The following is a 6244-nucleotide window of genomic DNA, read 5'->3' on the forward strand; positions in this document are numbered from 1 at the left end:
GCTGCATCTTCCAGAAAAGGGGGCAGCCTGCTCAAAGGACAGCAGACACGGCCTTCGGGGGGGCCCCCCCCACCTCCCCCCGCGGCTACGGCCCCTCCCCCACTGGTTACTCAACATGCTGCCTCCACACCTTTGCTTGGGCTGTTCCCTCCCCCTGGGACGCCCTTTCCCTCCACGGCAGAATCTGTCTCCCCAGGCCACCTTGGATCTGGTCTTCCTGGACCTCCAGAAAGGGGTGCCAGGTGCACACCTGAGGCCAAAACACACAAATCAGGAGTAACACTGACCTTGTCCTTATGGAAACACGAGGAATCTCAGGGCGCCTGGGTGGCTCAGTCGGTTAAGTGTCGACTTCGACTTCGGCTCGGGTCATGATCTCGTGGTTCGTGGGCTCGAGCCCCGCGTCGGGCTCTGTGCTGACAGCTCAGAGCCTGGACCCCGCTTCGGCTTCTGTGTCTCCCTCTCTCTCTGCCCCTCCCCTGCTCGCTCGTGCGCGCTCTCTCTCTCTCTCTCTCTCAAAAGATAAACATTAAGACGAATTAAGGAAACAAACACGTTGGTTCTGTTGGTTGTGGATTGTTTGAGTCTCGACAAGATTGTGTGATGAGATTAGTTATCTTGAGGACTCGGTTTTGGGTGCCCCCCTCCCTGCAATGTTACGGCCCCCCATTAAGTGCCTCGCCCTCATTTTGGTTCTCAGGCTCTGGAGCCTCGGGGAGGGCTCGGACAAGGCCAGGAATACAAAGAGGCCCGAAGTCTGGCCCTCGCCCCTGGAGACAGACCCCAGAGAGTCAAGAGTAGTGATAAAGGGGGCCCTGGGCACACCTAGGCTGGTTGTTGGGTCCCTGGGCACAGAGCGTGCGGGGACATCCTCGCCTGCCGGGTCCCGGAGCCTGCCCGAGGGAACGTGACCCCAGCAGACCTGGTCACAGCAGCTTACCCGCCGTGTGACCCTGGGCAAGTCACTTCCTTCTCCCAGCCTGAGTACTACTGCCTCTTGCGAGTAGAGCAGGCTAATGAGGGTTCCCCTGCCTGCCCCCAGGCCTGGTTTTGCACCAAATGGGATAATAGCCGGAAACGGCTGCCTACACAATGGAAGCCCTTATTAGGGCTTCAGGGCCACCTGCGGGCCTCAATTTCCTCATCTATAAAATGGGCATAATGATACCTGCTACTGTTTAACCTCCAGGGCTCCCAAGGATTCAAAGGGTGATTCTGAGATGTTGCAGAGGGAACATCTGAAGGCTGAACAAGTTCTGCTGAGGTGGGGACAGTGGCTTCTGTTGCAAAGTCTGGACCCCCTGACCCCCTGCAACACGGGGGGAGAAAAGCATAGCAAAAAAAACAAAAAAATCATCTAATACCATTGTTGGGATTGTGATCTCTTTCTTCATGGTCTGTCCCCGCCTCCGCCCCCACCCTTGTTTTTTCCTGGGCTATTTCACAGGCCAAGAGCCACAAGGTAAGACTGTCCGGGGGTTAGGCTGATGGCCCCTGTGAGCCAGACTGTCCAGCTTTAAACCCCAGACTTACCCCCTATTGGCTGTGTGACCTTGGGCAACTCTCTCAACCTCTCTGTGTCTCAGTTGCCCCATCTATACAATCAGAATGATGACAGGGGAGCCTGGGGGGCTCAGTTAGTTGGGCGTCCCACGCGGTGTCACGGTCGGTTGTGGGACTGAGCCCTGTGGTGGGCTCCATGATGGGCGTGGGGCCTGCTGGGGATTCTCTCTCCCCTCTTCCTCTGCCCCTGCCCCACTCAAGTGCTCTCTCTTTCTCAAAAAGAAATACGATGATGACAGTCTCTTTCCCATGGAACGGTAGCGATGAGTTAACGTGGAGATCAGCAAACTACATTCCAGGGGCCAGATTTGCGCGTGTGCAGCAGGCTCCCCACTCGGGGCTCGATCTCATGGCCGAGAGATCACTCACGACCTGAGCCGAAACCAAGAGTCGGAGGCTTAACCCACTGAGCCACCGAGGCACCACTGGTCTTACATTTTCTAATGGTTGGAAGAAATCCAAAGAATAAGATTGCGTGACAGGTGAAAGTTATGTGACATTTACACGTCGGTGTTCATAAATAAAGTTTTATTGGTACACAGCCCGTCTGTTCACATGCTGTCCCTGGTGGCTTTTGGCTTTCAAGCGACAAGGGCAGAGCCGAGTAGGTGCATCAGGGACCATCTGGTTGGCAACGCTGAAAATATTTACTCTCTGCCTCTTTTCAGAAGTTTTTGACCCCCTGAGTAACTTTGAATAGTGCGGGACACAAAGGGAGCTTGGTGCACTTGTACTCGAGATCATGACCTGAGCCGAAGTCGGACGCCCAACCGACTGGGCCCCCCCAGGTGCCCCTGTTTTCACATAACAGACCCTTCTCCGTGATTTGCTGCCCGCTGGGTCCTGTTCTGGGCGCTTGGCAAGCGTGAACCTGCTCGATCCTTGCTACAGCTACTCCGATCCCGCTTTACAGACGGGTAAACTGAGGCTCGGATGGTTGAGGCGACTGGCCCAGTGTCCCGCTGCCGGAATATGAACCCAGGCTGGGTGGCTCCTGTCTGTGGCTTGCCTGCTTCCTTATTCCTTGAGGTAGAGACCCAGAAGGCAAATCCTTGTGTCAAAGGGAGACAGGATGGAAAGATTCTGATTGCTCCCCGGCAAGTTGCTGCCCGTGGATGCACATGGAGATCACTCAGGGCCAGCGTGGGGTTTGATGCTCCAAACCTAACTTCGGCCTCCCGAGGGCAGGCCCGGGGGTCTGACTTTTGCTGGGAGAATTGGCCATCCCCGCCAGATAGGGGAGCAAGGATCCCTGCTCACGACCCAGATGCAGCGGCTGTGCCCCGGATCCCCGAGCTGTTTCTCTCTCCTGGGCCTGGGGGGCGTGGCCAGCAGGGTTCTGCTTATCTAGCTCCCCTGCCCTTTACCCCTCGTGTGCCCACTGCCTCCCCCCCCCACCTGCCCTGTCTGAAAGGATGCCTCCGCACTTCCCGCTTGTTCAGGCTCGACCCCCCAATGGGAGGCAGCTAGAACCCACCCCCCCCCCACCAGATCCCTGCCGGTGGGCGTGTCAAATGGTGCCACCACTTTGGAAAACAGTTCGGCACGTTCTTGGAAGGACACACACCGGCCCCCATGGGATGCAGCCTTTCTTCTCCTCCTGGGTCTTCCCCCAGGGGAAAGGAGAGCCAGATAAACCAGGGTGACCTGTCCAGACGGCGGGACCCTAGCCAGCGATAAAAAGGCATAGGTGACCGAATGGCCGAACCCCAAAATAACTATGCTGAGCGGGGCGCCCGGATGGCTCAGTTGGTTGAGCGTCCCTTTGGCTCAGGTCATGATCTCAGGGGGCGAGAGTTCGAGCCCCACATCGGGCTCTCTGCAGTAGGGCGGAGCCTGCTTCTGATGCTCCGTCCCTCTCTCTCTCTCTCTCTCTGCCCCTCCCCTGCTCGTTCTCTCCCTCTCTCTCTCTCTCTCTCGAAAATAAATAAACATTAAAAAGACTTCTGGTAACGTAGAGAAGCCAGACACACGGCCGTGCCCATGGGTTTACTGCTCGTCCGGGGCTGCTTTGGGGCTACTGGGGCAGAGTTGAGCCGAAAGGAACTTGGGGTAATTAGCTGCAGAATGGGGCTAGACATGTCCCCCGCGTCACCGGGTCAGTGCCTGCAGCTTGGCCCCGTGTGGCTCTGGCTGTGTTCTCGCACAAATGCTGGAAGTATGTCTTCAATGATTCAGCGGTTCGGGTTTGCTTTCTGCTTCCCTTCTGTCACAAAGCATCTTGGACCTCAGTTCACGTCAGCGCTGTGATTGAGCAACCCTGGGGTGCCTGTGTGTGTGCGTGTGTGTGCGTGTGTGTGCGTGTGTGTGCGTGTGTGTGTGATTCTACTAAATATGTGCATTTATGTGTTTAGTTACTTAAAAAACATTTCAGATGTACACATACAAATACACAAACATGCATCGTATACTAAATCATAATATATAATGCATAAACGCATCTACATTTCATGTTATACATTTTACATGTATATATAATACATACCAATATATTACATACATATATATGATTGGGGGGTTTTTTAAGTAGTTTTTTTCTTCGCTTTTCTTAACGTTTATTTATTTATTTATTTATTTATTTATTTAAAAAAATTTTTTTTTCAACGTTTATTCATTTTTGGGACAGAGAGAGACAGAGCATGAACGGGGGAGGGGCAGAGAGAGAGAGGGAGACACAGAATCGGAAACAGGCTCCAGGCTCTGAGCCATCAGCCCAGAGCCTGACGCGGGGCTCGAACTCCCGGACCGCGAGATCGTGACCTGGCTGAAGTCGGACGCTTAACCGACTGCGCCACCCAGGCGCCCCTTATTTATTTTTTTAATGTTTATTTTTGAAAGAGACACAGGAGGAGGAGGAGGGGCAGAGAGCGGGGACAGAAGATCTGAAGCGGGCTCTGAGCCATCAGCACAGAGCCCAGTGCAGGGCTCGAACTCAGGAACTGTGAGATCATGACCCGGGCCAACGTGGGACGTTTCACCGACGGAGCCACCCAGGCGCCCCGAAATGATTTGCTTTTCAAAGCGGATTTTATGGGGCTCCTGGGTGGCTCAGTGGGTGAAGCGTCTGACTGGATTTGGGCTCAGCTGCTTGGGATTCTCTCTCTCCCCCTCTTTCTCTGCCCCTCCCCTGCCTTCTCTCTCTCTCTCTCTCTCTCTCAAAATAAGTAAATAAGAGGGGACTTTACAAGGCCTTTGATCCCTCTGAAACTTTCGTTCATGCAACAATTATTTCTTGACCACCTACTATGTAGCGGGAGCTGTTCTCCGTGCCCGGGACGGAGCCGTGAATCCCCACACCCCCTGCGTGGGGCCACAGCTCCCTCTGGCACATGGCTCTGAGCTGGTGCTTCCGCCCTTCGCTTGGGCTCCAGATGCTAGGATGAGTTCAATCCCAGTCCGCCCCATGACTTACCGTCGTCATTGCTCCATTTATCAGTAAATTTTACAGTCGGCTCATGGAATAAACACCCGCCAAGTGAACACCACCTGGATAAACAGAATTTTAGCAATAACCCCATCCTGCTCTCTGACTCCTCTCCCTGAAGTAACCCCACCCCGCAATCTGGAATTGATCCCTTCCCCCGCTTAAAGATAACTGTGTCTCAAATGGTTGTGACCCCCAAAACATCATTTCCGTTTCGAGTATCATAACTTCATAAAGTGACTGTCATGCTGGGGCACCCGGGGGGGCTCGGTAGGTTGAGCGTCCGACTCTCGGTTTCGGCTCAGATTATGATCTCACGGCTCATGGGATCAAGCCCTGTGTCGGGCTCTACACTAGTCGTGTGGGGCCTGCTTGGGATTCTCTCTCTCTGCCCTTCCCCCGCTCATGGGCGCGCTCTCTCTCTCTCTCTCAAAATAAATAAATAAACATTTTTAAAAAGATAAACATTTAAAAAGAGAGAGACTATCACGCTACGTGTAACACTGGGGGACTTCTTGCCGCACCCAATGTCACGTTGTTCGGTCCCTCCATGCTGTTCGCCTGGGGTGGGAACACGGCTGGGCTGCTGATTAATACGCGCCTGCAGGTGAATTTCCCACAGTGCACCTCTCCCTTCTCCCAGCGATGGGCACTTGGCTTGCTTCTGGGTTTTTGCCTTCTATCACAGGGCAGTGAGGACTGCTCCCGGAGGCAGCGAGGAGAGGAAAGGCCATGTTATGTGGCACATGAATATTCAGTGTTGTGATTCATGTCCGTCCGTTTTCCAAAGTGGTTGCAGAGTGCAAGAGGTCCGTGTACTCACAGGCTCTTGGGCGTTTGGTATTGTTGGGCACTTTAAAGGTTGTTTGTTTTGGGGCGCCTGGGTGGCGCAGTCGGTTAAGCGTCCGACTTCAGCCAGGTCACGATCTCGCGGTCCGGGAGTTCGAGCCCCGCGTCGGGCTCTGGGCTGACGGCTCGGAGCCTGGAGCCTGCTTTCGATTCTGTGTCTCCCTCTCTCTCTGCCCCTCCCCCGTTCATGCTCTGTCTCTCTCTGTCTCAAAAATAAATAAACGTTAAAAAAATATTTAACTCGGGGCGCCTGGGTGGCTCAGTTGGTTAAGCGTCTGACTTCAGCTCAGGTCATGATCTCGCGGTCCGTGAGTTCGAGCCCCGCGTCGGGCTCTGGGCTGACGGCTCAGAGCCTGGAGCCTGTTTCCGATTCTGTGTCTCCCTCTCTCTCTGCCCCTCCCCCGTTCA

The sequence above is a fragment of the Lynx canadensis genome, chromosome A2, assembly GCF_007474595.2.
Source record: "Lynx canadensis isolate LIC74 chromosome A2, mLynCan4.pri.v2, whole genome shotgun sequence".
Taxonomy (NCBI): domain Eukaryota; kingdom Metazoa; phylum Chordata; class Mammalia; order Carnivora; family Felidae; genus Lynx; species Lynx canadensis.